The sequence below is a fragment of the Pan troglodytes genome, chromosome 19, assembly GCF_028858775.2.
Source record: "Pan troglodytes isolate AG18354 chromosome 19, NHGRI_mPanTro3-v2.0_pri, whole genome shotgun sequence".
Taxonomy (NCBI): domain Eukaryota; kingdom Metazoa; phylum Chordata; class Mammalia; order Primates; family Hominidae; genus Pan; species Pan troglodytes.
This window is the reverse complement of record NC_072417.2, coordinates 80,673,438-80,692,691: the sequence shown is the minus strand read 5'-3', so window position 1 is coordinate 80,692,691 and position 19,254 is coordinate 80,673,438.

Sequence of the window (19,254 nt, the reverse complement as noted above, 5' to 3'; positions counted from 1 at the left end):
CGGATGTGCTCCAGGAAGGGATAGGGTAGGTGCGGAAGTGTTGCTTACTGGGTCCTGAATCGGCTGCGTGCTGTTCTAGGTGGGGACTTGAGAGACTGTAGATGGGTATAGGGAGTGGTCGAATATAAATAAGCTAGATTTTTTTTTTTTTTAATTGCAAGGGAACTCCCTAGGAATTCCATCCATGGCCTTGTGGAACGATCTGCCAAAGAAAAAATATTTATCTCTGTAGGTAAACTCCCAATAACGTGCTGTTCCTACGTGAAATGCTTAATTTCCCCCCAAGTTTCTTGGAACCCTCTAGAGATCTCCAGTCTCTTCAGTCTTTCAAGCCTTCTGAGTTCTCTGACTCCCCTTCTCTGAGCCCCAGTGGGGAAAATCTCTCCTCAGCTTACAGGAAATTCAGACTAGTTTGATGAAGGTGAAGTTGAAAGTCCCCTGTGTGATTTTTGGCAAGGTTTTTATTTCCGGGAGAAATGTATGTTTCTAAGATAAGCATGGCAGATTCAATCAATAATGTTAAATAAATAAGTAAAGATAAATTGTGATGTTCTTAGGGAGAAACCATTTAATAGGCAATTACTAAACAAATGTACCCAGTGTGACAAAGTGCCTCAGTTTAGATTTAAGCATCCACCAGATCGCCATGTGTGTTGTTTCTCATTGCCCCAACATGACAACATGGGCAAAAGGAGAATATCCAGCTACTGTGAAGGAATCAAATACAGTCTATTTTTATAATGCTAATAGGTCTTTTGTTGTTCAAAAGTACTGGCATTATCATGGCTCACTGCAGCCTCTAACTCTTGGGCTAAATAAAGCAATCCTCCTGCTTCAGCCTCCCGAATAACTGGGACTACAGGCATCCATCACCACGCCTGGCTAATTTTTGTATTTTTGGCAGACATGGAGTCTTGCTTTGTTGCCCAAGGTGATCTTGAACTCTGATAATCTTTTAATTTTTAGGCTGGGTTGTGAGATCAAGAGGATATAGTTTATTATTATGCTTCATAACTTACTTTGTGATAGGTGGTAAGAAGAAAAACATTAAACTCAGAAGGGAGAGATAAAGCGTGGGTGTGTGGGGGAGGAAGGAGTGGTCTGTGTATGTGAAATTTTAACTAGGATGACCACAGGCCTCCTTGAGAGGATGTCTTTTTTTTTTTTTTTTTTTTTGAGACAGGGTCTCGCTCTGTCGCCCAGGCTGGAGTGACGCAGTCTCAACTCACTGCAATCTCTGCTTCTCGGATTTAAGCTATCCTCCCACCTCAGCCTTCCGAGTAGCTGGGACTACAGACATGCACCACCATGCCCGGCTAATTTTTGTATTTTTTGTAGAGATGGGGTTTCACCGTATTGCCCAGGCTGACCTTGAATTCCTGGGCTGAAATGATCCTCCCACCTTGGCCTCCTAGAGTGCTGGGATTACAGAGCCACAGTGCCTGGCCCAAGGGTATCTTTTGAGGATGGCATGAAGGAGGGGAGGGAGCGATCATGCAGTTAACTAAGAGCATTCTCAGTAGCAAGTGCGCCTGGGGCACCAACAGGGAGATTCCCTAGAAGTCTATCGCAGTTATTGTAGTTACCAGGTGAGAGGTGATGAGGGCACCATCAGTAGCAAGGCTTTTCTTTCTTTCTTTCTTTTTTCTTTTTTGAGGCAGAGTCTTGCACTGTTGCCCAGGCTGGAGTGCAGTGGCGCAATCTCGGCTCACTGCAAGCTCCGCACCCCGGGTTCACGCCATTCCCCTGCCTCAGCCTCCTGAGCTGGGACTACAGGCGCCCGCCACCATGCCCGGCTGACTTGTTTGTATTTTTAGTAGAGACAGGGTTTCACCTTGTTAGCCAGGATGGTCTCGATCCCCTGACCTCGTGATCCGCCCGCCTCGGCCTCCCAAAGTGCTGGGATTACAGGCGTGAGCCACTGCGCCCAGCCTTTTTTTTTCTTTTTTGAGACAGAGGTTCACTCTTGTCACGAAGGCTGGAGTGCAATGGCACAATCTCGGCTCTCTGCAACCTGCAACCTCTGCCCCCCGGGTTCAAGCGATTCTCCTGTCTCAGCCTCCCGAGTAGCTGGGATTACAGGCACCCACCCCACACCTGGCTAATTTTTGTATTTTTAGTAGAGACAGGGTTTCACCATGTTGGCCAGGTTGGTCTCGAACTCCTGACCTCAGGTGATCCACCCGCCTCAGCCTCCCAAAGTGCTGGGATTACAGGCCTGAGCCACCGCGCCCGGCCACTTCACATTTTCATATTCATGGCACCAGCAATTGTCTGTGATCCATACAAAGAGCTTAATACATGTTTGTTGAATAAGTCACACTTAACGTTGCAAGCTAGGGTAATAAATAGAACGTGGACTTGATCCATTAAGGGAAAGTAAGACTTCCTGGTTGAGAAAGCTGGAACTGTGCTTGCATATTCGTCTGTAAATTTGAGTCTAAGTTTGGTAAACTATTAAAGGAGATTGCAATCCTTTCTGGAAAGGACACCAGCTATAATAAGGGAACTAGGAGTCTTCTGCAACCAAGCCTAAGCTAGGAACCGGTCAGGAGGCGTTCCACTTCCAATGTGCATCCATCAAGGTCAATGAGCAAGAAGAGGGTCTGGCTATCCCTCACTAGTTAGAGACATTTAAGGCTGGTCTTCAAAGGCAGCTGTGACCCTGTGCATTTTACTGTGTGTTGTGGATGTTCTCTCTGGATTGTTTGTCATGTTTATGCTGCTTGGCTGCCTAGCTGTGAAGACTGGGGGAAGATATTGCCTCTCACATTCAATTCCTAGAATAGAATCAGATGATAAATATACAATGAATGAGTCTAAATATATAATGGGTAGGAAGGGAAGCCTGCTCACATTCAAAAGGGAGGATGTTACCCATTAGAAATTTGTCATGGACGGCTGACAGCTGGTGACGTGTACATTGCATGAATGGGGTACAGTAAGTGCTTCATCAAAGGAATATTCGTAGAAGGACCATTCAGCAAAGAAAGTGAATGGTAGATATTTGTATGCCACCAAATTTCTATATTATTTGAAAGTTGTGGTGATTCTTAAATAAGATCTGAGATACTCTAAGATATGTTTTTCGGTTTCAGAAACTCAAAAAACCTTTGCAGTAAATGTTTAGACCATAGCAAATAATTGAACAATATTACCAGAATTTAGGCATATGCCCCTGAAGAAGTTTTCTGCCCAGCAAAAATCAGAGAGAGAGAGGAAGAATCTAAGATCTTTGTCATCCTTTGGGGCATACATTTCAAGCTAATGTTAGCGCCCTCCCGGTGGTGCCAAAACCCAATGAGTATGTTTTAAATTTTTTTTATTGTGCTAAAATGTACGTAACATAAAATTGCCATTTTAACCTTTTTAGCAACTTTTGTTTTGTTTTGTTTTTTGTAGTTTTAGTAAAGACACGGGTTTCACCATGTTGGCCAGGATAGTCTTGATCTCCTGACCTCGTGATCCGCCCGCCTCGGCCTCCCAAAGACTTCCACACCTGGGATTACAGGCGTGAGCTGCCGCACCTGGCCTATTTTTTTTGTTTGTTTGTTTTTTTGTGTTTTTTTTTTAAAGAGACAGGGTCTTGCCACGTTGTCCAGGCTGGTCTTGAACTCCTGGGCTCAAGTGATCCTCCTGCCTTGGCCTTCCCAGTAGCTGGGATTACAAGCTCTTAACCTTAAGAGCCTGGTGCTCTTAACACGGCACCAGGCTCTTAACCTTCTTTTTTTTTTTGAGACTGAGTCTCACTCTACCACCCAGGCTGCAGTGCAATGGCACTATCTCGGCTCACTGCAACCTCCTCCTCCCAGGTTCAAGCAATTCTTGTGCCTCAGCCTCCCGAGTAGCTGGGATTACAGGTGCCTGCCACCATGCCCAGCTAATTTTTGTATTTTTACTAGAGACAGGGTTTTGCCATATTGGCCAGGATGGTCTCGAACCCCTGACCTCAAGTGATCCACCCGCCTGGGTCTCTCCAAGTGCTGGGATTACAGGCGTGAGTCACCAGACCTGGCCTTTTAACCATTTTTAAGTGTACAGTTCTATGGCATGAAGTACATTCACACTGTGTTGCAACCACAACCACCATTCATCTCTGGAACATTTTCATCTTCCCAGACTGAACCCATTAAACAATAACTCTCCATTCCCCCTTCTGCAGCCCCTGGTAATCACTATTCTACTTTCTGTCTCTCTGAATTTAAATACCATAGCTCAGATAAATGGAATCATTAAATATTTGTCCTTTTATGTCTGGCTTATTTCACTTAGCACAACATCTTCAAGGTTCATCCTGTTGTAGCATGTGTCAGAATTTCCTTCCTTTTAAAGACTGACTAATATTCCGTTGAATGGATATACCACATTTTGCTCCTCCATTCTTCCATTCATGGACAGTTGGATTGCTTCCTCTTGGCTATTGTGAATAACGCTGCTATGAACATGGGTATACAAATATCCCCTTGAGATTGTGCTTTGTTTTTTTTGCTATATAACCAGAAGTAGAATAGCTGGATCACACAGTGATTCTGTTTTTAATTTTTTGAGGAAACACCATGCTGTTTTGCACAGCAGCTGCACAATTTTACATTTCTGTCAGAAGTACACAAGGGTTCCAGTTTCTCCATATCCTCACTAACAATTGTTATTTTATGTTTGTTTGTTTGGTTTTTTTGAGATGGAGCCTTGCTCCGTCACCCAGGCTGGAGCGCAGTGGCGTGATCTCGGCTCACTGCAACCTCCGCCTCCCAGGTTCAAGCGATTCTCCTGCCTCAGCCTCCCAAGGAGCTGGGATTACAGGCATCTGCCACCAACACCCAGCTAATTTTTGCATTTTTAGTAGACCATGAACACGAGGTCAGGAGATCAAGACCATGTTGGCCAGGATGGTCTTGATCTCCTGACCTCGTGATCTCCCTGCCTCAGCCTCCCAAAGTAATGGGATTACAGGCGTGAGCCACTGCGCCTGGCCTAAAAAAAAAAAAAAAAAAGTTTTAAGCTAAGGTCTGATTTCTGTTTTGAAAGGATCACGCTGGCTCTCAAGCAGAGAATAGCTCATAGGGGATAAAAAGCAGAAGCAGAAATACCAATTTTGAGGATACAAGAGATAGTGGCTTGTGGTAGGTGGTGATAGCGGAGATAGGGAAAAGTGGATCAATTCAGGATGTGATTTGGAGGGAGAGCTGACAGGGTGGCAGATGGGTTGAGTGTGATGGTGAGAGGGAGGGAGGAATCAAAGGCATGTTCTGCACATTTACCTTGAGTGACCAGGTGGATTGGGGTGTTCCCTACTGAAATGGGGAAGTCTAGGCAGGGGAGTAGCACATTTGCAAGGGTTGTTTGGAGAAGCCATACCCAAATTTCTATTTTGGCTGTGTTAAGTGAGATGCCAAATAAGCTGTATTCCATATGATGCTGGAGTTCCTGGCAGAGCCCAGGCGGGTGATATAGATTGAGGTATCATTGGCACATGATAGGAATATAAAGCAGTGGGACTGGAGTAGGTCGCCAAGTACTGTGGATTTTATCTTCTAAATATAGCTCAACCTGTCTACCTCTCTCCTTCTCCACTGGCCCCCCCCCCCCCCCCATTCCCAGTCCCGTCTCTTTCTTGGACCGCAATAATTGCTTCCTGGTCTCCCTGCTTCTTTGTTGCCTTCTTCCAATCTGTAGCCAGTATGATCTGTTAAAATTCAAATCCGATTATTCCACTCCCTGCTTAAAACCCTTTAATACCTTATTCTCAGGATATGAGCAAAATCAAATCCTTACCTTGACCTACAAATAGGGTTGCCAAGTAGAATACGGGATGCCCAGTTAATCTGAATTTCAGATAATGAATCATTTTTTATTTTTAGGTATGTCCCATGCAATTATTCATCACAGGATGCCCAGTTAATCTGAATTTCAGATAATAAATTTTATTTATCTATCTATTTATTTATTTATTTTTTTGAGACAGAGTCTCGCTTTGTCACCTAGGCTGGAGTACAGTGGTGCAACCTCGGTTCACTGCAACCTCTGCCTCCCAGGCTCAAGCAATTCTCTCACCTCAGCCTCCCAAGTAGCTGGGATTATAGGCACTTGCCACCACAGCCTGGCTAATTTTTGTATTTTTAGTAGAGACAGGATTTCACCATGTTGGCCAGGCTGGTTTGGAACTCCTGACCTCAAGTGATCCACCCACCTCGGCCTCCCAAAGTGCTGGGATTACAGGCATGAGCCACCACACTCAGCCGATAATGAGTACTTTTTTATTTTTAGGTATGTCCTATGCAATTATTCATTGTTTATCTGAAATTAAATTTGACCTGGCATCTTGTATTTTTATTTGCTAAACCACAAGGGCTTTGTAAGATCTAGCCCCTACCCTTCTTTCCTGGCTCATCCCTCATCAGACATCTCTTGTCCTCTTTCTCAAGCCATATTCTTCAGAACCTGGAAGAGGCTATGCCCACCCCCCTCACCTCTGTGCCCATGCTATTTCCTTTCCTGCTTCATCTAGCTGCCACTTGTCTTTCAGATCACAGCTTCTGCTGAACAGCCCTCTTTTCTTATGGTATATGCTGTCCTAGCATGATGTAACATTCCTTCATTGACCTGTATGAAGTTGCAACTACACATTTGTGTGGCTATATAATTATTATATATCATTTCTACTACACTCTGAGGTCAGATTTTTTTAATTTTTAATTTTTTTATTTTTTGATACGGAGTTTCACTCTTGTTGCCCAGGCTGGAGTACAATGGCAGGATCTCGGCTCAGTGCAACCTCCACCTCCCGGGTTTAAGCAATTCTCCTGCCTCAGCCTCCCAAGTAGCTGGGATTACAGGTGCACGTCAGGCTAATTTTTGTATTTTTAGTAGAGATGGGGTTTCACCATATTGGTCAGCCTGGTCTCAAACACTGAGATCACTGACCTCAAGTGATCTACCCGCCTCGGCCTCCCAAAGTGCTGGGATTACAGGTGTGAGCCACTGTGCCAGGCCCTAGATTTATTTTTGATCACTTTTGTACCATTCTCCTAGTGTCTGGTACATGTTAGGCACTGTGGAAGGAAGGAAGCGAGGAAGGGAGGAAGAGAAGGAAGGGAGAAAAGAAAAAAAAGTAAAAGATGAAAATACCCGATTATAGAATAAGTTCTATCAGGACCAGAATGAGGAATGAGGATTAAAGCAGAAATTGGCCCTGAGAGCCAATTCATAGGGAGGGCGCAGAGGGAATGCAGGCTGAAGGTAAAGCCCCCAGTTCAGCCTAGGAGGAGAGTAACTTGATATTTTGTCCCGATATGTTGGGGGTGGGACTGAAGAAGTTTGAGGCTGTCTAAACACCTTCTTTCTTTCTTTTTTTTTTTTGAAATGGAGCCTCGCTGTGTCACCCAGGCTGGAGTGAAGTGGTGCGATCTCGGCTCACTGCAACCTCCGCCTCCTGGATTCAAGCATCAGCCTCCCTAGAAGCTGGGATTATGGGTGCCGGCCATCACACCTGGCTATTTTTTGTACTTTTAGTAGAGATGGGGTTTCGCCATGTTGGCCAGGCTGGTCTCGAACACCTGACCTCAAGTGACGCACCTGCCTTGGCCTCCCAAAGTGCTGGGATTACAGGCACGGGCCATCGTGCCCGGCCTTGCTTAAATACCTTCTACCCCTAAACTCTATTAGGTGTGGCAAACGGGGGTGGGCACTGGTGAGTGTGTTTATGGAACTGCTGCCTGAAGAGAAGCTCAAGTGGGTCTGAGCTTGGCTCCTGTTCAACTCTGTGGGAATCCTTCACCTTCATGTCCCCAGCAGGAGCCAGCAGGAGGGTGCATGTGGATGAAACACAACGGATGCACCTAAAGCCCTCCTTCTCAACCAGCCCTGCAAATAAATCAGTCCTATTCTTCACCTAAATGTCTAGTTGACTACCTTTTTTTTTGTATAAATGTATTTTTATAAATTGCTTAAGTTTTGTCTTAGCAATCAAGGGAGTAGAAAAGTAGCGAGACATTTGGTGCCATTGACACACACACATCTCCAATTCTCTGCTAAAATTTTTTTGGAGGTGGTGCTGTCTTCATGGCAAGTGTTAGCTATATCTAGATTTTTTTTAATGTAAATTTTAATATTTGGAAATAAGAATGGCTACATATGTTCACAAAGCTTTGTAGTTTATGTATTATTTTCATGTCAAGAAATTTTTTTTCTGGAATTAAATTTAATTCAATTCCAGTAAAATTAAATTTATTGTCTCCAAAAAAAGGTGACTTCTTTCCTGAAGTATATCCAATTAGTAGCTATCAATGCTATTAAAAACCTGCTATTAAAAACTGGTGGCTCGGCTGGGCGCCGTGGCTCACGTCTGTAATCCCAGTACTTTGGGAGGCCAAGGCAGGCGGGTCACGAGGTCAGGAGATTGAGACCATCCTAGCTAGTATGGTGAAACCGCATCTCTACTAAAAATACAAAAAAGTAGCCGGGCGTGCTGGCACGCACCTGTAATCCCAGCTACTCAGGAGTCTGAGGCAGGAGAATTGCTTGAACCCCGGAGGCAGAGGTTGCAGTGAGCCGAGATCGCCCACTGCACTCCAGCCTGGACAACAGAGCGAGACTCCGTCTCAGAACAAAACAAAACAACAACAACAAAAAACTGGTGGCTCAGGCCTATAATCCCAGCACTTTGGGAGGCTGAAGTGGGAGGACTGCTTGAAGCCAGGAGTTCAAAATCAGCCTGGGTTTTGTTATCAAGACCCCATCTCTACAAAAAATTTTTTAATTTAAATTAGCTGAGTGAGGTGCTGTGTGCCTATAGTCCTATACTCAGGAGGCTGAGGCAGGAGGATCACTGGAGCCCAGGAGTCCAAGGTTACAGTGAGCTATGAAGGCACCACTACACTCTAGCATCATTGGTGACAGAGCGAGAACCCGTCTCAGCAAAACAAAATGATACACTCATAAAAGAGCTGTGTTTCTGAAGGTGGTTTGAAAGCTAGTTGTTTTGAACTCAGATGGTATTTTCTCGGTGGCAGTGCTGAGCAGCGAAACTAGGCTCTCAGCTCGGCCAGTAAACCTGCCTAGTGCAGCTAAAGGCTGATCAATACCGCCTTCACATTTGCATCGGAAAGCCCAGTGGCCATGGTTCAACAGGAAGACATTTTTAGAGTTTCCACTTGGGTTATCAGGAAAACATCTTTATCTGCTGGAAACTAGATAAGGAGAGGTGGCTCCGCCTGTCCCCCTGGAGGCGAGGAAACCACAGAAAAGCCAGGAGTGGAGAGGTGAGTTTGAGGGTAATTGTTGGAGACCCAGTGTCAGGCATTGTGGCGGCTGAGATCATGGTTAAGGAGCCATTGTGTGGATGGGTCATTAATAACTCAGATGAGTGAGTTGGAGACCACCTATTGTTAGAGGAAAGTAAAAAAGCAAAGGCCTAAAATTGGGAGGCAAGAAAAGAATATTATGTGAAATCTTAGAGGTCCCTTTGATGGCTGTCAGTGCTCCCTCTGGGAAGAAAGGCTCTCAGATTGTCCCTTAAGGAAACTTGGAGGTATTCTACTGTTTTGTTTGTTTGTTTGTTTGTTTGTTTTTGACACAGGGTGTTGCTCTGTCACCCAGGCTGGAGCACAGTGACCCAGACACAGCTCACTGCAGCCTCAACCTCCCTGGCTCAAATAATCCTCCCATCTCAGCCTCCTGGGTAGCTGGGACTACTGGTGTGCTCCACCATGGCCAGCTAATCAAAAAAAAAAATTTTTTTTTTTTTTTGGTAGAGACTATGTCTCCCTATATTGCCCAGGCTGATCTCAAAAGTCCTGAGCTCAAGTGATCCTCCTGCCTCAGACTCCAAGTGCTGGGATTACAGGTGTGAGCTACTGCGCCAGGCCTGGTATTTTACTTTTTAAACCATCTTTCCTTGGTTTTCATTTAAAGCATCAAGAAAGGTGCATGGGGAGGGGAAAAAGAGTCTATCCAAAACACTGAAAATAATTGATTCGTATTTGGATCCAGAATGGAAGATGCTTGTTTTCAAAGAAAAGTATGCTTCTCGGGGTATGTTTGGTTTAATCTTATATAAAAGGAATTACCAAAGAGTTTCAATGAGGCTGTGGTAGATATTGTTTAGCAAATCCAATTAACAAAATGTTGGCCTCTGTGTATTAACCAGATCTGTCTCGAAAGTCGTCCATCAGCTTGGCAAGGGTGTTTTGTCATATGCTAAAAAGCTTTTGCATTTAGATGCAAATTAGATCTAGTATATCAGAAAAAAGAGAAGCTTTTGACATTTTTATATTCTGACAATAACAGGTCATGTTACTTAAAAGAATCTGAGTATAAAACACTATTGACCCACCAGATGATCTGAAATTAGCCAGTTTTGTGTGTGTGTGTGTGTATTTAATGATCTAAGCACCCTCATTTAGTTGTCTTTAAAGGAGTAAAACGTAATTATTTTTACAACTTGCATGCATGAAAACAAAGGAGGTTTTGCAGGTCTGACTTCATTTGTACAGTTCTTTTCAAACAGAAACATATTTTACCTTATTCTTATTTTTTTTATTTTTTATTTTTATTTTTGAGCAGGGTCTTGCTCTGTCTCCCAGGCTGGAGTGCAGTGGCACCATCTCAGCTCACTGCAACCTCTGCCTTCCGGGTTAAGTGATTCTTGTGCCTGAGCCTCTCAAGTAGCTGGGATTAGGAGTGCGCCACCACACCCAGCTAATGTTTGTATTTTTTAGTAGAGATGGGTTTCACCATGTTGGCCTGGTCTCGAACTCCTGGACTCAGGTGATCTGCCTGCCTCAGCATCCCAAAGTGCTAGAACTACAGACGTGAGCCATCGTGCCTGGACTATTTTTGTTTTTTTTTAAATTTTTTATTTATTTATATTTTTTTGAGACGGAGTCTTGCTCTGTTGCCTATGCTGGAGTGCAGTGGCATGATCTCAGCTCACTGCAACCTCTGCCTCCCAGGCTGAAGCGATTCTCCTGACTCAGCTTCCCAAGTAGCTGGGATTACAGGCACCTGCCACCACACCTGGCTAATTTTTGTATTTTTAGTAGAGACGGGGTTTCACCATGATGACCAGGCTGGTCTTGAACTCCTGACCTCGTGATCTGCCCATCTGGGCCTCCAAAGTGCTGGGATTACAAGCGTGAGCCACCGCGCCCAGCCTATTCTTATTTTTAAAAGGAGCTTCATGTACTGATGGAGCACTAGGAAAGGTCACCTGCTCTTTCTCATAGAGCTTCTGTTTATTTATTTATTTTTTAGAGACAAGGTCTTGCTGTGTGTCCCAGGCTAGAGTGCAGTGGTGCAATCATAGTACACTGCAGCTTTGAACTCCTGGGCTCAAGCGATCTTCTTACCTTAGCCTCCTGAGTAGCTGCAACTACAGGCACATGCCACCATGTTTGGCTAATTTTTAAACTTTTTGTAGAGATGAGGTCTCACTGTGTTGCCCAGGCTGCTCTCAAACTCCTGAGCTCAAGTAATCCTCCTGCCTTGGCTGCCCAAAGTGCTGGGATTACAGGCATGAGCCACTGCACTCGGCCTAGAGCTACTGTTGAAATTTGCCTGTGCATTCTATTTTTCTCAGGATTTTTCAGCCGCAGCTTCCATCACCTACTGACAATCTTATTTTTACATATTTGTCATTCAAATTTAATATATGCCACCTGTTATTAATGGTAGTGTTGCTACAGTTGAAGAAACAAAGGCTCAGAGGGATGAAGTCACTTGTCCAGCATCACACAGCATTAGAAAAATGTCTGTTGTCTAATAACTAGAAAAGGTCTGGTTGGGTATGCTGGCTCATGCCTATAATATCAGCACTTTGAGAAGCCAAGGTGGGAGGATCACTTGAGCCTAGGAATTCGAGACCAGCCTAGGCAATATGGTGACACCCGGTCTCTACAAAAATTTAAAAAATTAGCCAGGTGTGGTGGCCCTTGCTCATGGTCCCAGCTATTCAGGAGGCTGACGTGGTAGAATAGCTTGAGCCCAGGAGGGTGAGGTCACAGTGAGCTATGTTTGTGCCACTGCACTCCAGCCTGGGTGACAGAGCGAGACCCTGTCTCAAAAGAAAAAAAATAAAAACAAGGAAATATCTGTTTTCTAATAATTAGAGAACTTCTGCTTACTAGTGCTGCACTCCTATAGTTTGGTTTGTTTGTTCCTTCCAAATCTCATGTTGAATTTTTTTTTTTTTTTTTTTTTGAGATGGAGTCTTGCTCTGTTGCCTAGGCTGGAGTGCAATGGCGCAATCTCAGCTCACTGCAACCTCTGCCTCCCGGGTTCAATCGATTCTCCTCCCTCAGCCGCCCGAGTAACTGGGATTATAGGCATATGCTGCTGCACCTGGTTAATTTTTGTATTTTTAGTAGAGACAGGGTTTCACCATGTTGGCCAGGCTGGTCTTGAACTCCTGACCTCAAGTGATCTGCCCGCCAAGCCCTCCCAAAGTGCTGGGATTACAGGGGTGAGCCACCACACCAGGACTTCATGTTGAAATTTGATCCCCTGTGTTGGCAATGGGGCCTAATGGGAGGTATTTGGGTCATGGGGGTGGATCCCACATGAATTCTGGCTTGGCGCTATCCTTGTGATCACAAGTGAGTTCTCCTTCCATTACTTCCTTCCAGAGCTGGTTGTTGAAGAGAGTCCATGGTCTCCCACTTCTTTTGCTTCCTCTCTCACCATGTGACCTGCACACGCTGGCTCCTCTTCACTTTCCACCGTGAGTGGAAGCAGCCTGAGGCCTCACCAGAAGCAGATGCTGGTGCCATGCTTTTTGTACAGCCTGCAGAACCGTGAGCTTATAAACCGTGGGTTTATAAATTACCCAGTCTCCAGTAGTCCTTTATAGCAATACTAAATAGATTAAGATAAGCAAACTGTACAGTATGTTTACTGGCTTATAGGATTTCCCTCTTCCCATAAAATAAGACTTTAAAATGTTTGATGCATGCTATAACATGGATGAACCTTGAAAACATTATGCTAAGTGAAGTAAGACAGACACAAAAGGACACATATTACAGGATTCCACTTACATGAGTGATATGGTTTGGCTGTGTCCCCACCCAAATCTCATCTTGAATTGTAGCTTCCATAATTCCCACGTGTTGTGGGAAGGACCTGGTGGGAGGTAATCGAATCATGGGGGTGGGTTATTCCCGTGCTGTGCTCATAATAGTGAATAAGTCTCACGAGAGCTAATGGTTTTATAAGGGGGAGTTCCCCTGCACCGCTCTCTTGCCTGCCACCATGTAAGATGTGCCTTTCTCCTCTTTGCCTTCCACCATGATTGTGAGGCCTCCCCAGCCATGTGTAACCGTGAGTCAATTAAACCTCTTTCCTTTATAAATTACCTAGTCTCAGGTATGTCTTTATTAGCAGTGTGAGAACAGACTAATACAATGAGGTACAGAATAGGCAAAATTGCAGAGACAGAGAGTAGAATAGAGGCTTTCGGGGGCTGGGAGGAGGGCAGGATGGGGACTTATTACTGAATGGGCACAGAGTTTCTGTTTAAGGTGATGAAAAAGTTCTGAAAATGAATAGTGGTGGCTGGGTATGGTGGCACACACCTGTAATCCCAACACTTTGGGAGGCTGGGGTGGGAGGATCACTTGAGGTCAGGAGTTTGAGACCAGCCTGGCCAACATGGCGAAACCCTGTCTCTATAGAAAATTAGTTGGGTATGGTGGTGCACATCTGTAATCCCAGCTACTTGGGAGGCTGAGGCAGAAGAATTGCTTGAACCCTGGAGGTGGAGGTTGCAGTGAGCTGATTGTGCCACTGCACCCCAGCCTGGGTGACAGAGTGAGACTGTGTCTCAAAAAAAGAAAAAAAAAAAGATAATGGTGATGGCTGCACAACATTGTGAATATAGTTAATGCCACTGAATTATATACTTAAAAATGGCTACTATGCGGCCGGGTGTGGTGGCTCACACCTGTAATCCCAGCACTTTGGGAGGCCAAGATGGGTTGATCACCTGAGGTCAGGAGTTCGAGACCATCCTGGCCAACATGGTGAAACCCCATCTCTACCAAAATACAAAAATTAGCCGAGCATGGTGGTGTGTGCCTGTAATCCCAGCTACTCGGGAGGCTGAGGCGAGAGAATTGCTTGCATCCTGGAGGCAGAGGTTGCAGTGAGCCAAGATCGCGCCATTGCACGCCAGCCTGGGCAACAGAGGGAGACTCTGTCTCAAAACGCTAATATGATAGTGAATAAGTCTCATGAGAGATTTATAATACATAATATACACAAATTGTGTATACTTAAATATACATAAATTGTATGTTATGTATATTTTACAATAAAAATATTTAATTGAAATTTAATTTTAAAATTAAATTTAAATGCCCCCAAAAATGTTTGAGAGTTGTGATGAATATGTTAGAAAGTAGCAGAAAAAAAATTGAGGTGGCTGTTTGCCTCTGTGAAAATTTTTTCGTTTTTGAAAGTAAAGATTTTGGGAGATTGGGGTAAGGGATGGCAGCATGAGAGAGTCTTGTAGTGATGGAACAGTTCTGTATCTTAAATGTAGTGATAGCTGCATGAGGCTATATTGATGAGGAAATTGCATAGAACTACATGCATACACATGCGTACACACACACACAAATGACTGCATGTAAATTGGTGAAATTTTTTTTTTTGAGACAGGGTCTTGCTCTGTTGCCCAGGCTAGAGTGCAGTGGTGTAATCTCAGCTCACTGCAACCTCTGCCTCCCAGGCTTAAGTGATTCTGCCACCTCAGCCTCCCACGTAGCTGTGACTACAGGCACGCACTACCACGCCTAGCCAATATTTTTGTACTTTTTGTAGAGACGGGGTTTCACCACGTTGCCCAGGCTGGTCTTGAACTCCTGGGCTCGTGATCCGCCTACCTTGGCCTCCGAAAGTGCTAGGATTACAGCAGTGAGCCACCGTGCCTGCCCATGGTGAAATCTTCATAAGCTCTATGAATTGTACCAATGTCAACTCCCTGGTTGTGATGTACTATTGGTTTTTTTTTTTTTTTGAGACAGAGTCTCACTCTTTCGCCCAGGTTGGAGTGCAGTGGTGCAATCTCAGCTCACTACAACCTCCATCTCCTGGATTCAAGCGATTCTCTTGCCTCAGCTTCCCAAGTAGCTGGGATTACAGGCACCTGCCACCATGCCTGGCTAATTTTTTTGTATTTTTGGTAAAGACAGGGTTTTCACCATGTTGGCCAGTCTGGTCTTGAACTCCTGACCTCAAGTGATCTGCCCGCCTTGGCCTCCCAAAGTGCTGAGATTACAGGCGTGAGCCACCAGGCCCGGCTGGTGTACTACTAGTTATACAAGATGTTATCATTAGGGGAGGCCGGGTGAAGGGTGTACAGGCCATCCTGTGTACTTCTTTGTAACTTCCTGTGAATCTATAATTATGTCAAAATAATTAAAATAAACACCCAACACTGACAATAAAACAGTAAACACTGGGCCGGGCGAGGTGGCTCACACCTGTAATCCCAGCATTTTGCGGGGGCCGAGGCAGGTGGATCACTTGAGGCCGGGAGTTCGAGACCAGCCTGGCTAACACGGTGAAACCCTGTCTCTAATAAAAAATACAAAAATTAGCTGGGCGTGGTGGCGGGCACCTGTAATCCCAGCTACTTAGAGGCTGAGGCAGGAGAATCACTTGAACTCGGGAGTTGGAGGTTACTATGTGCTGAGATCATGTCACTGTACTCCAGCCAGGGATACAGAGCGAGAATCCATCTCAAAAAAAAAAAAAAAAAAAAAAAAAGTAAACACTGCAGTCAGATTCCAAACTAACTTGAGTGTAAATTTTATACCTGGTCCTCGTTATGTATGAGAAATGAGCATAGTACTCTCCTGGTGGAGAATTCTCTATTCCTCAGGAATGGCTTGCGCGTGGCTGAAAAGGGTGCTATGTACCAACTGTTTCTTCTCTTTTTTGGAGCACATGTGTGATCTGTCATCACGTTGCTTCCCGAGAAGTTAAATCAAAGACTTAGGAGGGACTCTGCTTTGTCCTTACCAAGGTTCTGCTAGAATTTGGGAATCACTGATTCTAAAATAACAGTAAGAGAGCTGCAGTTTTTTTTTCTTTTCTTTTTTCTTTCTTTCTTTTTTTTTTTTTTAACTGATTCCTTCTTGGTAAAAAAAAAAAAAAAGCAAAAACCCAAAAACTTGTTGGCACTTATATGGTGGTTTTCAGGAAAACCTCAAATAAAAAGATGCATTCAATGTTTGTTATCCCTGAAAGTGTGAAAACAAAATGACTTAGAATTGATGTTTGTTTATTCAATTAAATGCAGTTCCTTATGCTCAAGTTAGGCTTTTGTTTCTGTAGTAGCCAGTCAAATGTTTCTACAGTTTGCTAGCTAGGCTGGAGAAGGCACTGAACATTTAAATAATTCGGAGAGCTTCTTTGTGTCTGGGCTCTCCCTTCATCACATGACTACCCAAAATAAGGATATTTGACCTATTAATACTTTAACAAAAGACTTGTATGGGAATTGGATGCTGGCAATTGCTTAATAAGTTGAGACTGGTGAACTTTTACAATGGCAAATACTTGTTTAAAGAGACACATGTTCTCACTCACATATTGTCAGTGGAATTGTAAATTGGTATAATTTTCTTTGGAGGGGATGTTGGCAGTAAGGACCCAAAAGTCAGGAAAATACTTACATCCTTTGACCCAGTAATTCAATTTCTGGGAATTTATCCAGAACAAATAATTAAAAAGAAGACATAAGCTATGTTGCAAAGATGTTCCTAATGGCACTGTATATAATAACAAAATCTGGAACATAACCTAAATGCTAAATAATAAAGGAATGTTTAAGTAAGTTACTGATTTTCAACCCAATGGAATATTATATAGCTATGAAAAATGATAAACATGCTATGTACCAAATGTAAAGGTGTTTATAAAACAATTTAATATCCTCAAAGCATTTTGTAGAAAGACAGGCATGTACGGATTATGCTCTACAGAAAAATTCTAAAGTACTTAAGGTGAAAAGTCACATTCTTGGATTTATATAATAAGATTTTTAGCAAAATGCAAAGAAATACAGTTAACTGTAAGATGACAGTGGGAAAATTTAAACTTGTAGAATCTTTGTAAATTTTCAAGTTGTATTCTGAGAAAAGACAAAATATGCATTCAGTACTGTTGACTGACTGCACAGAGAAAGCAGCAAGCTGTCTCTGAACACTCTGAATATAATCACTGGTATGCTTAAGAGCACAAAATGATTCTCAAGGGTTGCTAATGAGCTGTAAACTGCCAGCATCTTGCCTGTGGAATCTCTTGGGAGCAAGAAAGTTATTTTGGAATGATTTTTTTTTTTTTAATCACAGAAGTCCAGATTTGGCCACCCTCAAATACGCTCCAGGGACAAAGCGGTCAAAACTCCCTTCTACAAAAGCTAAAGGAGGGGAAATGATGACCCTGTCTTTTGTGTCTGCTCACAGTGTGGAAAGTTGGTACTTACAGTTAAACATAATTAGCCCTTAAATCCCAGGTGCTTAATTCAGCCCGTTAATGTTGCTTCACTGAATGGCTGATTCAGTAGGTTTCTGAGGCTGTGTCGTTTCTTTGGCCACAGGCTAGCTCCATTCCTCAATGCTGGGAACAGAGCAAAAGCATTAAGGCAAAGTCCCAGCCTGCTTCCAACTTTCCCAGGAGCAGGGAAGCACTTGAAGATTTGGATTTGAGTGGGATATCCTACTAGGTTGCATACTATGGAAAAAGGAGGATTTATGGGAGGATGAAATGTCAGGGGGCAGGTACATTAGGCAGAGAAAGCCAGTCTGTCAGCTGGAAAACAGGGTTTGCCTGGATCAACCGCACTGAGTTAAACACACACACAACTGTATGTGAACATGCACAAAGATTGTTGTTCCAAAGGCGTCAAAGCTTCAGGACTGAGGGTCACATTTTTGTTCTTCTCTTTTTTTTTTTTTAATTTTTTTTTTTTAAGACATGGGATTTCACCATGTTGCCCAGGCTGGTCTCAAACTTCTGGACTCAAGAGAACCTGTCTCAGCTTCCCAAAGCGTTGGTATTACAGGTGTGTGAGCCACTGAACCCGGCTGAGGGTGATATTTTCATACAGGGATATTTCACGACAGGGTTGGAGAATGGTCGCATGATTTTCCTGAACTTGAGAGGCCAAGATGTAGCTGGAGGTCAGAGGCAAGAAACCCCAAGTAGAATGTAATGAAGGAAACAAGGACTTTTTTTTTTTGAGGCAGAGTCTTGCTTTGTCACCCAGGCTGGAATGCAGTGGTGCGATCTCTGCTCACCGCAACCTTTGCCTCCCAGGTTCAAGTGATTCTCCTGCCTCTCAGCCCCCCGAGTAGCTGGGACTACCAGTGCCGCGTCACGATGCCTGGCTAATTTTTTGTATTTTAGTAGAGACAGGGTTTTACCATGTTGGCCAGGATGATCTTGATCTCCTGACCTCGTGATCTGCCCGCCTCGGCCTCCCAAAGTGCTGGGATTACAGGCGTGAGCCACCGCGCCCGGCCGAAACAAGGACATTTTAGAAAAGAATGTGGGCGTTTGGAAATCTAAAGAGTAATGCTCAAATGAGATAATGCCTTGATGAAAAGCTGTAGTAGGAAGCTGGGGGTGATTCAAACATATATATATATATATTTAACATTAGGCATCCAAATGTTTAACCACCCATATAGTTTGGTCCCGGGAATAAACACCCAGCCTGGCTGTACCCAAGTTCACTGGCTGAAAGTCAGCCAACAACAATGTGTGGAAAGTTTGTGTGTTTTGAAAAAAGAAGTAAAAGGGAGGTTGGGGGTGGTAATGGTGAAGTTGGAGCTACAAAAGCAAGCATGTTTTTGTTCATTGGAACGATGCAATATGATTTTGGGAAAATTTTCGGTGTAGAAAGCCGACTGATGGTGTGCTATTCTATGAAGCTGTGTGCCTGATCCAGTCACAGATTAGAACATAGAATGTGGATGATTCAAGAGGAGAGAACAGAGTGAGAGGTATATGCTGTTTTGGCAGGAGACTAACGAGCAGGGGGCTAGAAAGTAATTCTGGCTGGGTGCGGTGGCTCACACCTATAATTATCCAGCACTTCGGGAGGCTGAGGCGAGATGATCACTTGAGTCCGAGAGTTCAAGACCAGCCTGGGTAACATAGTTTAACCAGTCTCTAGAAAAAATAAAAAATTAGCTTGGTGTGGTGGTGTGTACCTGTAGTCCCAGCTACTCTGGAGGCTGAGGCAGG